This window comes from Megachile rotundata, chromosome 8 (genome assembly GCF_050947335.1).
Source record: "Megachile rotundata isolate GNS110a chromosome 8, iyMegRotu1, whole genome shotgun sequence".
NCBI classification, from domain to species: Eukaryota; Metazoa; Arthropoda; class Insecta; order Hymenoptera; family Megachilidae; genus Megachile; species Megachile rotundata.
In genome coordinates this window covers 3,801,273-3,821,682 of record NC_134990.1, presented here as the reverse complement: position 1 = coordinate 3,821,682, position 20,410 = coordinate 3,801,273, and the positions used below count along the sequence as shown (strand labels likewise).

General features: G+C 36.6%; 1 protein-coding gene and 2 long non-coding RNA genes across 10 annotated transcripts in view; 1 reads left to right on the top strand and 2 right to left on the bottom strand.

Moving 5' to 3' along the window:
• The window catches only part of LOC100882678 (uncharacterized), a 490,348-nt gene that overhangs the window by 59,703 nt on the left and 410,235 nt on the right, over window positions 1-20,410 (top strand). The gene's annotated exons all lie outside the window — the stretch shown is intronic.
• Window positions 259-1,404, bottom strand: LOC143264969 (uncharacterized). Its single transcript, XR_013038992.1, has 2 exons — window positions 680-1,404; window positions 259-341 (listed from the first exon to the last, which is right to left on the bottom strand). It is a non-coding gene; the product is annotated as an uncharacterized LOC143264969 (long non-coding RNA).
• On the bottom strand, window positions 1,699-6,712 carry LOC143265006 (uncharacterized). 3 transcript variants are annotated; one of them, XR_013039040.1, is made up of 4 exons: window positions 3,825-6,712; window positions 2,795-3,674; window positions 2,604-2,718; window positions 1,699-2,549 (listed from the first exon to the last, which is right to left on the bottom strand). It is a non-coding gene; the product is annotated as an uncharacterized LOC143265006 (long non-coding RNA). The 3 variants fall into 3 exon arrangements; XR_013039039.1 differs by having other exon boundaries at window positions 2,795-5,264; window positions 5,338-6,712; XR_013039038.1 differs by having other exon boundaries at window positions 2,795-6,712.

The following is a 20,410-nucleotide window of genomic DNA, read 5'->3' as shown; positions in this document are numbered from 1 at the left end:
TTAGCTCTTAGCACAGCTTTGTCTGCAGTTCGCAATGAAATTTCCTCCCTTTCATGAGTCTGTCTGCTTGATCTTCCTCTAAATCCTCTTTGGAAATTTCCTCTACGTCCTCTTCCTATAAATGTTCCACCTCTTTTTGGTTCTCTACAGTTTGCAGCCACATGATTAAAACCTTGACAATTAAAACAGCGTTTATTTCTGTAACATTCACTGGACACGTGCCCTGTCAACCCACAATTAAAACAATGGATATTATTTTTGGACCCATCTCTTACTTTCCTCACTGATTCCTGATCTCTGTGGAATCTTTCTTCTTTTCTCGATTCCTTTCTAATTTCCTCCTGTTTGAGAGCAAAACGTATATCATTAATCGTTACATTCTTTTGTATTTCTAAAACCCTCACATTCGAATCATATTCTTGTCTGAGCCCTCTTAAAATGTACATTTTTAATTCAAACTCTTCTATGTTCTTTCCCAATTGTACACACTGGTTCTTTAGCGCTTCTGCCCTATTTATATAAGCATCAATACCTTCGTCCCTTTTCATTTTTAAATTTGTTAATTCGTTTAACAATCTCGCTTTTAATTCCTCCGTTTCAGCGGCCATGTTTCTCTTTATCAAAGCCCATAGTCTATCAGCGTTTTTTTCACTACTATATTTTAACAATTGAGCCTTACCCATTGTGTTTATCATTATTGTCCTGGCTGCGTAATTATTGTCATCCCACTCGTTCCATTGTTTCAATTTTCCTTCATAGTCTTCTTCACCTTCCTCAGGTTTTTCTATCTGTTTGACCCCTATTACTTTTTTCCACAATTTTTTTGAACGCAAAATACCTTCTACTTTTTCGCTCCATAAAAAATAATTAGTATCATCGAGAGGTTCAATACTAGCGATATTCCACGTGTCCGACATGATTTCTTTTTCTTACGCTTTTCTTCAGATTTCTTATTTTACTTCGTACTTCCTTTAAACCACAGACCTGCTACCAACTTGTGGGAATTGGTAAACTTGAAATTAACATTTCTCTGAATATTTCTTTGAACCAAAACTATTTTTAATTAATTGTAAAAGATACATAAACCATTTTTCACTCATTCAACGCTCTCACGCTTCACACTCATCTTTTTCTTTCTTCTTTTGTTACAGTCTTACCAATCTCCTCACGCATCCCAAACTCCTCACTCCTACCAACCTACACACTCCTACCAACTTACTCACTCATGCCAACTCACGCACTTATTAAAAAACCAACTTCACAATTGGCAATCTAGTTTTTCTAAGGCACGAAGTGTCGAAAAGTCTTGGAAGTTCTCTTTATGGTATAAATACCGTTTCCATTTATGATGGCTTTATTTATGAATAATCATGTTCATTATTAATTATTAGAGATATTCTAACATGATTGGTATTCTAGTTTTTCAAAGTTCAATGAATAATATTCGATAAATTATAATTATCTATCAAACAAAATTATAATTATCTAACAAAACGTCAAGGAGTATTTGGAGATGATTTTAAAAAGGTTCTATATTGGTGATCAACAGTTAGTTGTGTACTGATTTTTATCATCCAATTAATTAATAGATTTATTCTGATAAATACTAATAGAAGTATTCGTAAATAAACTCATCACAATTCGAAACATTGTTTATTTTTTTATATTGTAAAAAATATATTTTATAAAATTGTTCATACCAGTGTAAATTACAACTAACTGCAACATATTTCGATCAATTTTCAAGAAGTAAACAGTAATATTTATAAAACGTCATAACCACGTTAAAGTTTCGAATTATTCGAAAATTTTATCGAAACAATTCATCCCTGACCTTTTGTTGCCACTGAGATTGTTCAATCTTAAATATGATATGAGCGGATCATAAACAGTGGCTATTTCAACATGTGTTGGTTAAGGGGTTTGTACTGTATAAAATAGCAATTTCGTACCCAATTAATTCTGTGGTCAGAAGGTAAAACCTGATATGTCTGGTTGCTCCAGTTTCACGGTAAAATAGTTTTGAAGCTTATTCAGTTGTGAAAAATTTTAATATTTAGAAAAATACAAATGCGTAAAATTGCAAAAATTGTATTAAATTATAATTATAATTAAAATAGAATACTGTATATAGTGGGTATGACAACTATAAGTCATACAACCGTTCATATGAATGATGTTTAATAAAAAAATAAAGATGTACATTACACAGTTATAAATAAAGTTACTACGCAATTGCAATATGCAGTTCATGTTACAAGAACAAGAAGGAGAAGCGGGCTCACAGCGCCTCTACACTATTTCCTTGAGAACTGCAGGAAACATTTCAATTCTCACACTTTCCTGTATTCATTTCTAATCTAATTATACAAAGACCGTGTAAAACTCTATTTAATCCTCTTGTTATTATGTCTCCCGGATTTTCTTTTAATGAAGCATATAGACAATGTCAATCAGTTCTTAATTAACATTTTCTTTAACGATGTGATGAATATAAATAATTATGCGATTATCGATTGCATGATTATTGCAGTAAATTTTGTATTTGCCTAAAACAATATTAGTTAGTTTTAACTCGTTTAAAATATTCTCATCCATGTTACCTCCTTAACAGTTCTAAATATTGCTATATTTTTTGCCTCCTCGTTGATATAATTAGGCATTTTTGTTCACATGGACGCGAATGAGTTACACTGCCTCCCACACACATGATTAATCCTGAAAATGAGAGTCTATGATCTTTATTTCTAGTCCATGTTTATATGTAATTTATCAGTATATTTCTAAACTATACCATATTCTTTAGTTTTATTTAAATATGTGAGCACATAAATCGCCTAGTTTCGATGTTTGGGGGTAGTATTATGCTGTGATAATTTAGGCACGGCGAATAAAATGGCCTTCTATACAATGCCATATGCATCAATGAACCAATCAGCACCGTATATGGTATGTGTGCCATTTATTCTTTTTTTGCCCGTGATATTTACACCGGTATCGGTAATGGAAGTTGTCGAGAAGATTAGTACAAGCTATGATATAAGATACCTTGGGGAGATCCACTATGCATTAGGCGTGAAAGTTGAAAGCAGTCCAAACAGACGTCGCATCCGTGTGTCACATGTAGCGTATACATATAGAAACATTGTTAAAGAAACATAATATGATGAAGTGTCGAGAAACATTTACCTCCATAGAATCTAGAGTGATGTTGACGGCAGCAGATGGACTTGGTAATCACACGTAACCTAAACATCCATACACTTTTAGATGCAGCACACTTAACGTATTTCCGGTCCACACTGTTAACGGCAGCTTGTCGTTGACTTTAGTGACATGTTCTGTTTTTAATATATGTTGCCTTTATCGCAACCTTAGTTCAAAACTTAAGCGGTAGGCAAGCTGATGTGGGCATGGATCGTATCATGTTTAGCAACGTCTTATTGATCCTTTCTGCCACTCCGTTCATTTGCAGCTTTTCTACAGGGATCGTCCGAGCTTTCGTTCCGAGTTCGTCGAAGTGAGCATCAAGTTTCTTGTTGCAAAATTCTAAACTGTTATCCGTCTGAATCTCATCAATGTTCTGCTCTGTTCTCGTTTTATTTTGGATATGTAATACTTTATATGCATCTGCGTTTCGCTTTTGGTTTTCATACATCTGACCACGGTTTTTCCTGAGTAACCATCGGTGAACGTAATAAAATATTTTCTGCTATCAAAAAAATTTACTGGGATGGGGCCGCAAACGTCCGAGTGGATTAATTCGTATACGTATATAGTTTGCCTTCCCTTTAGTTTTTTACTAGGTAGTTTTGTTGCCTTACCTATGCAGCATACATTGCGCACGAACTTCATGTTGTTAATCCTTTAACATCTTCTGCTAGTTTTCGAATAACTTGGTGACGTGTATGATATAGACGCTGGTGCCACATCTCATCCATATTTATATTTAATATATAGTTCGGCACATTCCATTAGTATAATTAGATTAATTAAATCGCAGAAAATAAAACTAATAAAATAGACCAAAATAAAACAGATGTAAGTACAGATATGGACAAAAAGTTTAATGTGTAGATAAAAATCTGTGTATATACACTGTGGTGCATAACTATAGCACCATCTATTTTTTTAGTTGTTCTGTAATTCAGAGTTAAAATGCAAAAAATCAATTGCAATGATACGGGTCGCAATAAATTTTACATTAAGTCTCATTGAAGTTGCTCTTCTATTAGAAACGATATAATCGAAAATGTAATTTTGGCTTGTTGCGGAACTATAGCACCAATGTTATTAAATTCACTTCTCTCCATCCAGTTCAACTACAAACTCACTGAAACTAAGTAATTACATTAATTATTAAAATACAAATTAAAATTTGACAGTACTCTTTGTTGAATAATGCAACGTGGTAGATATTTGATCGAAGAGGAGAACGGTAAAATATTGACGCGTAAGAAGGATAAAATTTGTGTTCGGGAAATTGCCCGTAGGCTAGGGCGCTCGTATAAAGTCATTTTGATTTTCTTAAATAATCCCGTTAAGTATGGCAATAATAAAAAGGATGGTCCAAAGAAAAAATTGAGCCTCGTACCGAACGAGAAATTGTAAAAGCAGCTAGTCACAACCAAAACAGTTGTAACCAAATTAAAAAGGAATTCAACTTAAGTATTTCACGGTGGACAGTACATCGAGTTTTGAAAAGTAATCCCAACATGGTGAGGCAGAAATTAAAATCTGTACCAAAATTTCTACCACGGCGTAATGTTGCGAAGCTTGAATACACTTGAACGAACATGCATCGCGACTGGAAAAGCTTAAGTTAACCTTAGGTGTCACAATCTTTTTACACCAATTTACTTAAACTTCTATCATTGATAATCAGGTTATATTTTCGGATGAAAAAAGAGTAAAATCTGTACCGACAGGTCTCAGTGGACTAATATTCGCTGTACTTGTGGATGGAACGCTTCTTAACTCCGTACTTGGATATATAAAATCATTTTGTAACCATACCTTATTCTGTTTCAGAAATCTTACCTCTGTGTAGTTAGCTTTTACCCATCTCTTTTTTGCTGTGGTGCAAAATGCTTTTAATTTCGTTTTCAACTCTTCAGGATTTTCTTGAGGAAGATGTAATTTCTCACGTATAACTTCTAATAAGAATGAATAATCACCCACATCTTTCCCTGCCATTCTTAATATAAAGAATAAATCTTTATGTTTGCGGAAGTTATCCATTCTTTTATTTCCAGATAATTTATCTGGATATCAGAAGAGAAAATGTTAAATGCAAAATTATCGAAGTTATATGTGTATAAGTATCGCTGTACTTACCAAATAAGAGATGAAGAAGGAAAATTGTCTAAAGCACTGTGAATATAACTGAACTGAACTGAACTGGCAACGAAGCGTGTATTTTATGAACTGTACTTGCAACGATGATTTTCCAGGGTTTATATAGCCTTGTCCTACGACAAGGATAAAGAACAAACCACGTGGACGGAAAAGCGCGGGTGAAAAAAGGTGCTAAAATTCTAGAGAAAGTGCCCGCGTGGATAGCGGGAAAAAAACCCTTGCATGTGCAAATCTGGCTCCCAGATGCCGGAACTGATCATAGCCAGGGTTGCACACAAGATCTTAATGGCATATATTGAAGATATATTGCTTCGAAATTCGCTGCATAGCTAAATGTATATAGATAAAATTGATTCGCGTGGTCTTCGTAATTATTCTTTAAGGCGACACAATAGTTGCACCCAATGTGGAGTGTGAACTCGTTCATGTATAAGTTAAGTTGAAAAAGTTAACAATATAAGTAACGTGCTGATTGAATTCATTCAGCAATAGGTTTTTAGATAGGTTTAAAAGTAACTTGGTTAAATGTTGGATGTGCTATGAATAAAAAAAATGTGTTCCTATTTAAAAAATCCAAGGTGACCTTGACTTTGCCAAGAGAACAAACTGTTTTCAAAATTTGCTTTGCTGATATCTATTGTGCACGTCATACCCTGCAAATATTGTTCTAAACTTTTTTTCGTAAGGTGGCTGCAAGTGGGAGAAAATTCGTGAGTAGTGTTACAGGTAACACCCTGTATGTTAAGAGCACAGTTATTTATAACCCGGAAGGATCTTTTGCCGAATTCGAATTTCTAATTTTTATTTCCATGTTTATGCTCAAGGAAAAAACCTAAATTACGGTTAGGTTTAAATAATTGATTGACTATGAAAATAATAATTTCATAGTCGTTGGCAATAGACAAGTCATAAATCATAGGCAAAATATTCATACTACCTGCACGCCAACTTGGGTTTTTCCGAAACACGTACCTCGAGGAAAGGGCAGAACAACCCACGATATCGCCGTATAAATCTCACATGATTTAAGGCAATAATAAATAAATAAATACATACTTACAGAATATATAATAAAATATAGTAATATCTATTCGACTAAATACACAATATATACCTACGTATTGCTGAAGCGCGTGTCACGCGACACTTTAAACAATAATAACTTCTGCGGTGGGACGAGGAGGGACATGATTCCTTTTGGATTAAAATAAGGACATCCTGCTGAAAATTTTGCACTATGATAGAGCACGCAACTCTTTGAACTTTTAAAGATATCCCTTGCTAAAGATGAACAACTATGAAAATTATCTTTAGTTCATTGAGAATTATTTTGTAAATAAACTACAGCTAATCATTTGTCATGGCATGTGTATTCTCAATATAAACATATGCTGTTTATTAAAGAAAAAAAAAATTTTGCAAAAATGTTTAATACTTTTGTCAGGGCATCAATATGAAAAAGAGTAAATTTTTCGGTGAAAAATAGCATTCATAAAAGTCTCATCTTTGAATGCTTGTTATGACTACAATTTTTAATGAATTTCATTAATTTCTTCGGTTTTGAATTCGCCAGATATTTAGTAAGCAATACATGTTCATTTCATATCGATCTAGGAAAATCGAATTTTTGACAAATGAACAGCTAATTCGACGTTCTGGTCCACTGTGCTCCAGGCTGCGCGAATGAACAGCAAGATGGTCGGGAGCACCTCTGTCCATTTAGAATTTTGATGGCAGCGGATTGCCGCCTTGAATTGCCGATGGAATCTTTCCACCAAACCGTTGGCTGCCGGGTGGTAGGCCGTTGTACGCCAATGAGTTGTTCCTGTTAACTTAGACAATTCACGAAAGAAATGGCTCTCAAACTGTCTGCCCTGATCCATTGTTACGCGCAACGGGGTTCCGAAACGTGCGATCCAACCGTCATAAAACGCGCGTGCCACGGTCGAGGCTTCCTGGTCCTTGAGTGGAAAGGCCTCAGGCCAACGCGTATACCGATCAACGCACGTTAAACAGTACTTGAAACCGTCCGACACCGGCAAAATCACAATGTCTATGTGTACATGGTCGAACCGACTGGACGGCACACCGAAGCTACCTAAAGGCGCGGAAACGTGTCTGTTTACTTTTGACCGTTGACACTCAACACAATTACACGTCCATTTCCGGCAGTCACTTTTAATGCCCGGCCACACATACTGCTCTGTTAAGAGTCTAATCGTTGCGTTAACACCCGGGTGCGCTAGTCTATGCACTGAATTGAAAACTGTTCTTCGGAAAGGTTTGGTTACAAACGGCCTACAAGTTCCCGACGACACGTCACAAATAATGTCCGTGTTCGTGCCCGGTAAACGTACTCTTTTAAGCTGCAGGTTGCTGCTGGTTTCCCCACGCATGTACGATTGCAGCTCAGCATCGTGTTGCTGATTTTCGGCGAGGTCCGTGAAGTTGCACCGCTCGGAGACTTCCTCAAGCCTGGATAGTGCGTCGGCGACGACGTTCTCTTTACCGGCGATGTGGCGTATATCCGTGGTGAACTGCCCGATGAAATCCAGGTATCTGAATTGCCTGGGAGAACATTTCTCGGGTTTTTGCTGGAAGGCGAATGTGATAGGCTTCTGGTCCGTAAACACGGTGAAGCTCCGCCCTTCCACCATGTGACAAATTGTTTGATCGTCAGGTATATCGCCAATAATTCCCTGTCGTACACTCCGTAATTCCGCTCGGTGTTGCTGAGCTTTTTGGAGAAGAAAGCTAGCGGCTGCCAGCTCTCTCCGACGAGTTGCTGTAACGCGGCTCCCACGGTGTAATCGGAAGCGTCGCGAAACAATGCCAGCGGTGCGTTATCTACCGGGTGGGCCAATAACGCTGCATCCTTCAGGCTCCGCTTCGCCTTGTCAAAAGCCGCCGAAGCTTCCGGCGTCCATTTCAGCGAAGTGCGACCCTTGACGTTGTCGCGCAACAACTCGTTCAATGGAGCTTGAACCTGTGCAGTTCTGGGTATAAAACGCCCGTAAAAGTTTAACATACCCAGAAACTGCCTCAATTGTTTAGCGGTGGTCGGCTGCGGGTAGTTGGTAATTGCCTCTACCTTGTTTTCCAGCGGTCGAGTCCCTTCGGAAGATACGGCGTAACCGAGGAAGTTAACCTGCGACTGGCCAAGGTTACACTTCGCCGGATTAACCAGTATGCCGTATTTGTCGAGCCGTGTAAAAACCTCTTCCAGGTGCTGCACATGTTCCTCTTCCGTTGACGAAGCCACCAATATGTCGTCGATGTACGCGTACACAAAGTCTAAACCGCGCAACACTTCATCGATAAATCGCTGAAACGTCTGTGCCGCGTTTCGTAGACCGAACGACATAAAGAGAAATTCGAATAGTTCGAAGGGAGTAGTTATCGCGGTTTTCTTCATGTCTTCCGCGGCCACTGGTATCTGGTTATACGCCCGCACTAAGTCTAACGTTGAAAACACTGTTTTTCCGTGAAGCGCGTGAGCAAAGTCCTCAATATGCTTCACGGGGTATCTGTCCGGCACTGTACGCGCGTTTAAAGACCGGTAGTCACCACACGGTCGCCAAGTGTCCTGTCCTTTTTTCGGCACCATATGGAGCGGCGACGACCACGCACTTTCCGACGGCCACGCGATACTGAGACGAATCATTGTCTCGAACTCTTTACGAGCCTCTCGTAAAGGAATCGGCGCAAGACGACGGGGTTTACACGAAACTGGCGGGCCTGGGGTCATACAAATATAATGTATCGTTTCGTGTTTAACTGTTGCCAGAGTTCCTCCTGACCGCGTAATACGCGAAAACCGTTGTAGGAGATCGTGATATTTCGAACTACCGAAAATTGTCTTCACGGTCGGTGTTAACGGTCCGCACTCTTGCGCTAAGCGTCCGTTCACTTTCAACGTCGTCACCTGATCTAACAACCGACAATTCCGGATGTCCACCAATAATCCGAAGTGCGCTAAAAAGTCTACACCGATAATGGGCTTTGACACATCCGCAACAACGAATCTCCATACGAAATCACGGCGCAACCCCAAGTCCAGATTTAATGTAACAGTACCATAAGTGGCGATTTCTGTACCGTTCGCGGCGTACAACGCGTATGACGCTTTGTCACGGAAACCCCGTAACTTTGATCGAGGAAAAACACAAAGATCGGCTCCTGTATCGATCAAAAATTGCATTTTTGTTACCCGATCGACCACGAACAGACGGCGCAATGATGGGCAGGAATCGCTGGCCGTCATTAACGACTGCCTGACGCGTTTCCCTGCATTGTCCAATTACACGGCAGTTCACACCGATACGCGTTCGCGCCATATTTAAAATGGTAGAAACACCTACCACCGCGTTGCTCGAGTCGGCGTTGCTGGGATCGCGATCGCGAACGTTGACGCGTGCGTGACGGCGACGGGCCCCGACGGGTAGCCTCGCGTTGCGAAAACTCCCGCACTTCGTCGCGAATCGCCGCAACTTCTTGTCGGAAGCTCAATGCAAGCTGCGACATTTTCGTATTTAACAGCGCTTTCAAATCCTGCGCTGCCGACGGCTGTTGAACGGGCGCGCTCGTGGAGGTCTCGGCGACGTGACTGCGCGGATCCATTGTGTCCGCGATTACATCCGCTAACTCCGCTACCTGATCCAGGTCAGTGTCCCGCTGTGTCGCCAAAATGACCTGCATGCTGGATGGTAAACAACCCATCCAAAGTGACCGCCGATCTCCTCGTGTTCTACTAGTCGGCGCGTCTTCTGCTCCTGCGACGAGCTAAGTCTTTTAATGAGCTCGCACTTTAATTTCTGGTACGGCTCAGGGGGCGGAAACATTATTATGTCCCGAACTTCTGCCGCGTACTGCGGGCTGAGAGCCCCTAAAATGTAACCGAATTTTGTCAATTCGGTTTTTATGCCACTCGCTTCGAAACTGCGTTCCACCATGCTAAACCACAGTTCCGGATCGGCGGGTGCAAAGTCCGGTATCCGCACTGAGACCCGATCGACGGCGGGTACATCACCTACGGTCGACGATTCACCGAGCGACATTGTCAATGTTCTGTCCTTACGTACTACACTTAAACAATAAACTTAACTAAATGAGTTCTAGTCACTGCTAGTCTTTAATTGCACTGGCACTATTCGCGTTATCACACGTCACCTCAGTGTCACTGGGCGGTGCCTTAATCCGGAAAAACGCGATAAAAAAAAACAATAATTCCACACGTCGCACACGCAAAACCTGCACTGTGCACTCGACGAATCACGTCGGGGTCACCAATATATGGGATGATGACCCCCCCGCCCCAGACTGATCATGTTACATTTCTCGACGAGCGAACTTTTTAGGTTCTTGTGGAATCTTTTTCCCGTTGAGGGGGGGTCGCTGTTTCTCTTTTCTTTTGTTGATTTTTGTTCATTCTGAGGCTTTAGTGTGAAACGTTCGGTCAAAATCTGGGCGCGCGCTATTCTCGCGCTCTGATTGGTCAATGTTTTTCATTAATAATTCAAAAATTAAGCTTTAACGAGCATTTTGGTAAAGGAAAAAGTTGTACAGAATCACTCCAGCTACCACCCCCTGAAATTATGCCCACCAGTAGCCGAACACCCTCTATAATGTAATCCAATTTTCTTGACCATTTATCAGTGATGTTCCATTCACTTTTAAGATTGTATTATTCTGTTCGGTTGGTTCTGCAGCTGTGTCCACCACTTTTAAATTTAGTTCGCAAAACTTTGTGAACCAATTTTTTTTTCCGCATACGTGGTGAGTACATCCTCTATCGAGAAGCCATAGATCATCCGTATCGATATTATTTAATGATACAAGGAACGCTTCACAGTTTGATCTATACTTTCTTCTTTCTCTTTCAGATTTTGCATGTCAAATCTTGCTAAATAGCTACCTTTTCTATGATTGAATCACACATTTGAGTTTGCCTTATCGTAAACATGTTCCATTCAATCTTATGACTCTTTTTCTCTGGGTCTTAACATACAGAGCTTTTTGAGAGGTCTTTCAACAATTTCTCTTATCCTTGTATTATATTCTACTAATAATACTTCTGCGGTTGTGGATTTATCGTCTGGTATGTTTACCAGTGTCATATTGAGATCCTGATAACTATTTGGAAGATCCGATAGTCTGATCAGAGTTTTATCACAGATTTTATTGATAAGACAGAATGGAAGCGATAATCCTGATGAAGTGAAAGAGGCGATGATGTTACGTGAGAATATCGATTAACCGAATAAATTGACTTGGTTACTGAGGCAGAAATATCTTGTGAAAAATTTTCGAAAACGATTTTTTAAAGAATAAAATGCTTTTATTAAAGACGTGTCACGAAAATGGCTGTTTTAACGTTTCAGTGTGATTTATTTAAAATTACCAGAATACTCAGTCTTTTGATAAAGCAGTGTATCTTCTAATTAATAAATCATATTGCTTTGGAACTGTTTGGCTACATTTGTTCGTAAAAATTCATAGGATGAAAGTCTATGTTTTGATAATTATGCATGTACTAGACAAAATCGATAACGATTCTAACTTTCAAGAGAATTAATGGGTTGAAAGGAACCTGGTTCATTGATTAACTGTTCACACGTTTATAATTTGTCTAAATATACAATTAGTATTTTGGTGATTTTGTAACATTTCAGAAGTTTGCACATTTACTGAATGTTCAGTATATAAATTTAATTTTCAAATAGATTAAAAGAAGCTATGAAGGCTTTTCATATTCCTATTTTCCATCATTATGTACCGTCATATGCTAGTATCGGCGATAACAATTTTTTCAAGTTACATTTGGTCAACGTTAATTACTGCTGACACCTATAATACTAATTTCTAATGATCGACATATTTGTTTATTCATCATAATTGTTGGTTAAATAGGAAAAGAAATTAATAAAGCGATGTCTTAGAACTTAGATCTGCAATAAACTATGCTAATATAATAGTAACCAAGGGAAAAATGTCACCCTCACCATAATGATACAAATTTATTATAATGAATTAAATAATGATTAAGCTAAATTAGGTTTAGAAATTGTAACGTCTCTAAATTTGGGTTTACGTAAAATCTGACGTTAATTGGCCTCATGAAACTGAAGAGCGGTTTCCACCTAACTGAGCGTCTCTTATCTAGTTCGGAATAGGGATACATTAGTCTGTGTGATATACGTTAAGGAAATCCATAAGTTGGGACTTTCAACTAAAGCGTTTATTAAACTAATATAGAATTGTTATTAACAATTACATTACGTCATAAGATATCGCTACGTTTGACATTTATATTACTTTGTAATAGAGAGAGACGTTCCACGACTTGCGAATGATGTGCATTCTATCAAGATATCGTAATGTTGACTACGTTTTGATGTTAACTGTATGTAGTAAATGGAAGTGATATTATGAAGAGACGATGCGTTTAATAATAATTATTCTATATCTAATTAATAATTATATGTAGGATCGGAAATTATCGAGGTTGACGGAATTAAAAAGTTTTTTTTGAGAATAACAATAACAGAATAATTTTAATAAAAGTATATTTAACAAAAGTATAAAAATCAACAAAAATATAAAAATCAAGTACAGACACTGATACTACAACTTTTCGGACGACTTACTACTTCCAACGTTACGACAAGACTGTCTCGCGACGCCACGCCGTTTTTAACCGACTTCGAAAAAGGAGGAGGTTACTCAATTCGATCAGTATTTTTTTTTTTTTTTTCCCCTATGTGTGCCCGCCGATTACGCCTAACTGGATGGACCGATCGGAACGAAACCTTTTGCATCTGGTAGGTTCTGACTCCCCATTGGTACCATTATCAAAAAATTTTTCATTTTTTAATTGCAAAGTATTGTTATTGCAAAAAACCGGCAACTTTTGAAATAAACTTTTCTCGATTTTAGCGCGCTTTTAATATCTTATCACGGACATGATTCTGAACAATTTTGTTCATATACAAATTTCGCGGAAAGCTTTAGTTTTCGAGATATTAGCGAAAAATTGTTGAAAAGTTTTGAAATCAACTTTGGACGATTTTAATGTCCTTTTAATATGTTATCAGGGGCACGATTCTGAACAACTTTTTCCTTATCCGCAATTAAGGGGAAGCTTTAGTTTTCGAGTTATTAGCGAAAAACTATTGTTACTAATACAGTATTCACTCCGTAAATGTTACTTTTGCCGGTCTCGATTGTACATTTACGGTAGAGGTCCTACATTCTTTGTAGTGTGCCGAACGTAGAAAGAGACAGCCATACAAAAGACAAAGAGGGATAGAGTTTCGAGCGTTCGGCAAATATGAAAGACTCGTGCGTGTTGTGTCTTTTAAATTTAAAAATTAAAATTCTTTATTTTTGGTTTTTCGTCAATGGAACTTTTACCATCGTATTTGTCTCGTTTTTCTGATTAAAATGACACCAAACACGATATGATTACGATCGTAATTACTTATGTAACAAGCCATAAAAGTTTGGGATGTAACATTTACGGTAGAGGTGCGAATTCCTTCTAAAGGCTTGCTATACAAGTAATTATGATTTTAATTATACCGTGTTTGGTACCATTTTAATCAGAAAAACGAGACGAATACGATAATCAAAGCTTCATTGATGAAACCTCAAAAATAAAGAATTTTTATTTTTGAATTTAAAAGACAGAAGACGCACGAGTGTTTCATGTTTGCCGAACGCGTCAACCTTCTGCTTCTCTTTCTTTTCTATTCGCCGTCCTATTTTATGTTAAAAACTTTAATCACTCGTTACACACACAATTGTTAACGTAATTATATCATGTTTGGTGTCATTTTAATCAGGAAATCTAGACAAATACAACAGTAAAAGTTTCATGAAAAAATAGTAAGAAATAAGAAGGTTACAATCTTTTCCTTTGCTTGCATTAGGATGTGTCTCACCGATATTCGATCCCCGTTGTTTCGGCGACCGATCGTGTTTCATTCTTGACCGATTTCGAGGGGGATCCCCCAGTAGTGGGGATACAATTTTAACATTTACAGTAGAGATCTTTGTAACATTTGCGGAGTGAATACTGTATATTGAATTCTACGTATGCCTCCGTGTCTCTGGTGGTGTATGAGTCAACATGCAATCGCCGATTTTATTTACCAATTTTACAACAATTAATAAAAAAAAAAATTGAAAAACGAATATCCATGTTGTCTTTTACTTAATTATGTTCATGGCATTTACGCGGACAAAAAAAAAGCCCGGAAGAACTGTCTCACAGTATCCTATAAAATTCTCCCCATTCCACTAAAAAGCGTGAAATAAAATAATTTTAAGAAAAAAAATACACCGACTTCGAAATGCACTAAAAAGTATAAAATAATTTCTATTTGCTAATGAAGTAATTTCTATTTCATTCAATCATACAATTACGTAACAGATATGAATGAAACCTATTTACTCGTTAGGTAGTATATTAAATACATTTGAACCTTTTCGGAGGCGGCGCAAAATTAAAAGATTTTCTTGAACATGTCAACCTTTGGACTTTGTATAGATACAAGTTTTGCCTATGTTCGGCTGTCCAAAGGTTGACATGTTCAAGAAAATCTTTTAATTTTGCGCCGCCTTCGAAAAGGTTCAAATGTATTTAATACACTACCTAACGAGTAAATAGGTTTCATTCATATCTGTTACGTAATTGTATAATTGAATGAAATAGAAATTACTTCATTAGCAAATAGAAATTATTTTATACTTTTTAGTGCATTTCGAAGTCGGTGTATTTTTTTTCTTAAAATTATTTTATCCTCATTCTACCTTGGTTCCCGCGTAAAAGGAAACAAATGCTATCTAATTCTTTGTTGCTAGTTTTCGCGCCAACTCGTAATACCGCCGAATTATCTTGGCGCCAATCGTCCACGTTTCCCGCTCGCTCGATCGCGCCCGATCGTATTCGATGAACCCCGAACAACCCGATCCCACATATGTATATATGTTTGATGAATGATAGAAAGGAACGCTGTAATGAAAAGCACTTACCAAATAACGGAAGAAATTTGCCATGATAAGCATTACCTAATTAGCTCGGAACAACTAATTATTAATTTGGTTCTACAAATAAATGCATTAATTGAAATCAGTTGTATCAGAGTGAATACGCACGTACAATAAGACATTGTATTAGAGTTGACGCAGTTTTAGTGAAAACATCTGCTGCAACAAGTATACAACTCTCATTGCCAACTCACCGCGAACGCTGTCACTGTTGAGAGTATACATTTAACATATGAATTTAATAACAGTGTGTGAACGAATAAAAATAATCGATACAAATATGCTTTAGAGTTGTAAATTATTAGTTATGTAACTATAGATTTCGCTTCGTTTTAAAAGCATTGGTTGAGTGGGTTATAGACCTCCTTCTCATATATTTTTTAATATTCAGAACAACTATATTTTTTAAACGTTCTGTTAATAATTTTGTAGTAAATAACAACCGACGACTAACACCTTTTGTACATTTCTCTGTGTCATAACGTTGAAAACATATGTCAAGGTCAAGTGTATTGGGGCGAGGTTCCCTTTTCGTCATTTTCATCAAATTTTTTAGATTCATTTAATATTAATAATCTCACGCATACAACTTATCTTTTTTGTTTAATGCCGTAGTACCCTTCTAGTCTCAGTAATAGATCTATTTTTCTGTTAATTTCATTGCATATCAAGCACTATATTTCATCTTCTGACTCTGATTGTGAGTGACGGTACTTTGTGCAGGACATTCTTTTCAAGAATAAAATTTTCGGGCAGCTTTGACTTCAATATATTATTCCTATTTTTCCTCTCAACTATTTGTATCTTACACAAACATTTCTTTTTCTTGTTGTGATATTTCTTTTCTGAATCTATCTGTTAGCATGTTGACTACTCCGCTTGAAGAGCTGAGAGTTTTACTAGGTAGTACTTATACTTTTAACAAATATTACCAAATATTCTTACAATATTCATTACTCATACTATTAAGTAGTTAATACGAGTACTTTCAATTAAGTAAATGAATCAATTTCTAATGATATAGTTTCGTATGAAAATTTAAACGTTAGACATATGGGTGATACGGTAGTCAAAGTGTTAAAGTAGTATAATCTGTCTTTTTCCTTACTATATTAGTATTATGACAGCTGCTTGTCGATATAGTCTGAGATGTTTAGAATTTATAAAGCATGTCTTTAATCATGAATATCTGAAAACGGTAACTTTTGCACAATCTGTGTAGAATGTTATAGCACTTCAAAATATTTAAACACCTTTTTTCCCAAGCTTTTAGTTATGTCAATGTATAAACAAATAATAAATGTAAACAAATAATAAAGGTCACTGTCAGAGAAGGCAGTTTCGTTAAAACGAAAAATTTCAGTTTTTTAGTAGTTATCTATTATGTTGCATTATTTCAACAAAAGCAAAGAGTGAAGTTATTTTTATAATTCCAAAGATGTTTTATATGAAAATATTTTATCAGGATTATTTATCATCTATTTATCAATTCTAGAATCGCAATATTTTTTCAGTGATTTTTAAACATTTTCCTATAAGATTCCATGTTTCAGTGAACTGTACTGAAACAATAAAACGATTATTATACCATCTTGTTTAAAAATGATCAGTGCTATTATTGAATGATGTGAATAGTGATTTCTAAGCAGCAAAAGTGCGGATCTTTTCTTGAAACTTTTTGTGACGGAAAACAAATCTAATATATTCTTTTTTATCCATCCAGATAGATTAGCATTGTCCGTGCTTCCGGCAGGTGCATCTCTGATAAAGTAATCCCGACAGTTTACCCGAGGGAGAATAAAAAAAGGCGGAATAGTGTTTCCGCTTGCGGATACTGCTACAGTGAGTGCCACAAGAATCCCTCTTTCGGCTGACACAAGCCCTCCTATTTGTCTAAAGCCATGTCGAGCCATTATCTTGACCGGCCTTTGAACCACAGTTATGTTTGCCTTGTAGACATTCCAAATATCTGAAGCTCCAAAACTCAGTCGGTTATATGGAATTTTCAAATTGGGGAAAGCATTGCTATATTACATTCGTTGACTACTGTAGTTGCTAAACTTGTACCGTGTGCAAACCTTGAATCTAAATTCCTTCTCTTTAAAAACAGGAAAAATTTACGAACTTAGACCAGATACTGTCTTATTATTAGTCCAGCTAGACAGAATTTTAAGTTCATTAGATATAACTTATTTATTTGCAAATTTGTTGAGCTTCTTCGGTGATAACCGGTACCTCATAAATATTGGATGCTCGTTTTAAGTAATCAGTTAAGAGAGCTTTTTTCCCGAGAAAAAACTTTTCACTCGTGAAAGTAATTAACACGTCCTAGTTTAATTTCATCGCTCAGCTATATTGCTTTTTCAACGTAGCGGTCAAGTGTTTTTTGTGGAATTAAAAAGTCTTTAACAACATCGTTAATATTTCTACCTTCATGTATAACTTCTTGGACTGTTCATAAAATAACATTAGCGGATGCTTTACCATTTTTAGCTTTTAGTATATAATTACTCATGTCAACGGTTCCAGCGAATGTACAAAATTTTAATTAGAGAAATATTAAGTAAAAAGGAAAATAATTTCCGGTGTTAGTAGGCGGATGATCAAATAACTCCATGTTATTGTGGTAAAATAATATTTAATTGAATAAGCAAGTTTGGCATTTTTAACATGTTGATGACTGTATATGTATACAAAACCAACAGGCAGCAGATAAAGTAAAATATTTATTAATAAACATTGAGTAGTACTTGATGGGAAATGAGGAAAAATATTGAAAGATTTTACTATGATTGATCACCTCTATGAAGGGACGTAATTCTGATCCTGTCAAACAACAAAAAGTATATAAAAAATCATAAACAATGAAAATAAAAATTTTGCTTGTTGATATTTTCCAAATTCGTTGTTACATTTTTTGAAATAAAAATAATGGTAATTTCACTAAAAAATACCTAGTTATACAGAAAAGTAACACTATATTAATATAAATTTTTTAATTTTTCATATTTGGATATATTAAATAAATAGATAGAATTATTATTAAAGATAACAAAAGGTGAAGTGTAAACTATCTAATAATATCAATTGTCCTAATCTTCAATTTACCTATAAAATAAAAATGAATGTACGAGTTTGAATCGAACTGTGATAGCGAGCAGACGTGTTGACTATCATCGTCCGTGTCGTGAGCGCGAGTGCCATATACCGTATGAATTCAAAGTATACTTCCATAACTGTTTGTGCCACCGAGAATTATTGAAAATCAGTTAATTAACGTATTCCTACCCTTTAACCAATGTTTACGCCTCCCTCGGTGCAATCTATTCACCGAAATGGCATCTATCCGTGAAAAACTAGTACCCCAAGGTAACAATACCGAATCTAATGTACAACGACTTAGCTACAATAAAGTGGTGCAAAGCGATTGCTTTCCCAAAAAAGATCAGGCGATAATAATCGAAGCCAAAGACGGAATACAGTTGAAAGAGTACGCAAAGGCAGTGGACAGAATTACAAATCCAGCAAATATTAGATTTATGTCAAGAGTATCGAACGGTAAAATTTGCGTTTTCTTAGCGAGCAAAGAGATCACAGACAATCTCACCGATAAACACAAATACATCAAGGTGAACGGTACTGATTTAACCTTAAGACCATTAATCAGCAAAGCCCAGCGTATAATACTGTCAAATGTCTGTCCAACAATCCCTCACTCGAAGATTGAAGAAATTTTCGACAAAGTTAGAATTAAAAGGGAATCAGCTATCTCCTTTTTAAGAGTCGGCATGATAGAAGAAGGCTTCACGCTTTTCGGCATCAAGTATATGTTCATCCAGATGATGCACACAAAATTCCGGAGTCGATTAAAATTGAACACGAACAAACCACGTACTGGATTTACCCCTCGACAGACACATTAAAATGTTTCATATGTAGCCAAGAAGGACATGTGGCAAAAAATTGCAAATCTCAGGATAAACAGCCTACTCCTTTTAAATCACAACAAACAAGTGTTTACACAAAACCGCAAAGTGCAAATATAGCCCCATCTGGACCCAAAGTTGACGATACGGACAGATTAAAGAAACCAGAAATCCCTAGTGGCAACAAAAAAATAGAAACCATGGACATCGACTTACCGCTTAAATCATTAAAATGTACCAGATCCGAAATTACCCATGACTCAAGCCTTACAGAGGAAACAAACAGCTCAAACCTTTTTACAGGAAAAGCAATCAGTCTTCAACAAATACTAGATAAAGAGTCAAAGCCTAAACAGCCAAAAAAGAAACCAAATACGGAAACAAGGAGCGACAAAAGTATAGATGACATGTTACAGCCAGTGAAACAAGTATTAGAAGAACCTGGTAAGATGTTAAATTTTTATCAATTTAAAAGTTTTATTGAAAACACACTTGAATCTCCTAATACTAGAGAGATCGCAATACAATACACAGAGGATGTAGAAGCTCTTGCGAACTTCATGAAAAATCTTTACCCTTACCTCACGGATCGCTGTATTAAAAACCGGTTTACAAGAATCATTAAAAGGTTAACAAAACCTACTGACGCGAATCTCCCAACAAGCTCGCCTGTTCTTTCGGAATGTTCAGACACTCCTCAGTGCTCAGAAGACGAATGTAACAATTGACTCAATCAATCAACTTAATATAAAATTAAATAACTCTAAATGCAAAAGAAAATCGTTCAATGGAATGTAAATAGTTTAAAAACAAGGTTTGAATTTTTACAAAAACTTCTCCAAGATCATCGGCCAAGTGATGTTTGCAGGAGACAAATGTCAAAGCAAATGAATCTATTAATATTAAATATTTCAATGTAGTTAAGAAAAATAGAAGGAACGCCTCGATTGCGAGCGGTGGAGTAGCAATTTGTATGAAACAAAGCTTACATTACACAGAAGTACCTCTAAATACAAATATTGAAGAAATTGCAGTTTCGATCATTCTGCATCAAAGGGAAGTATGTATATGCAACG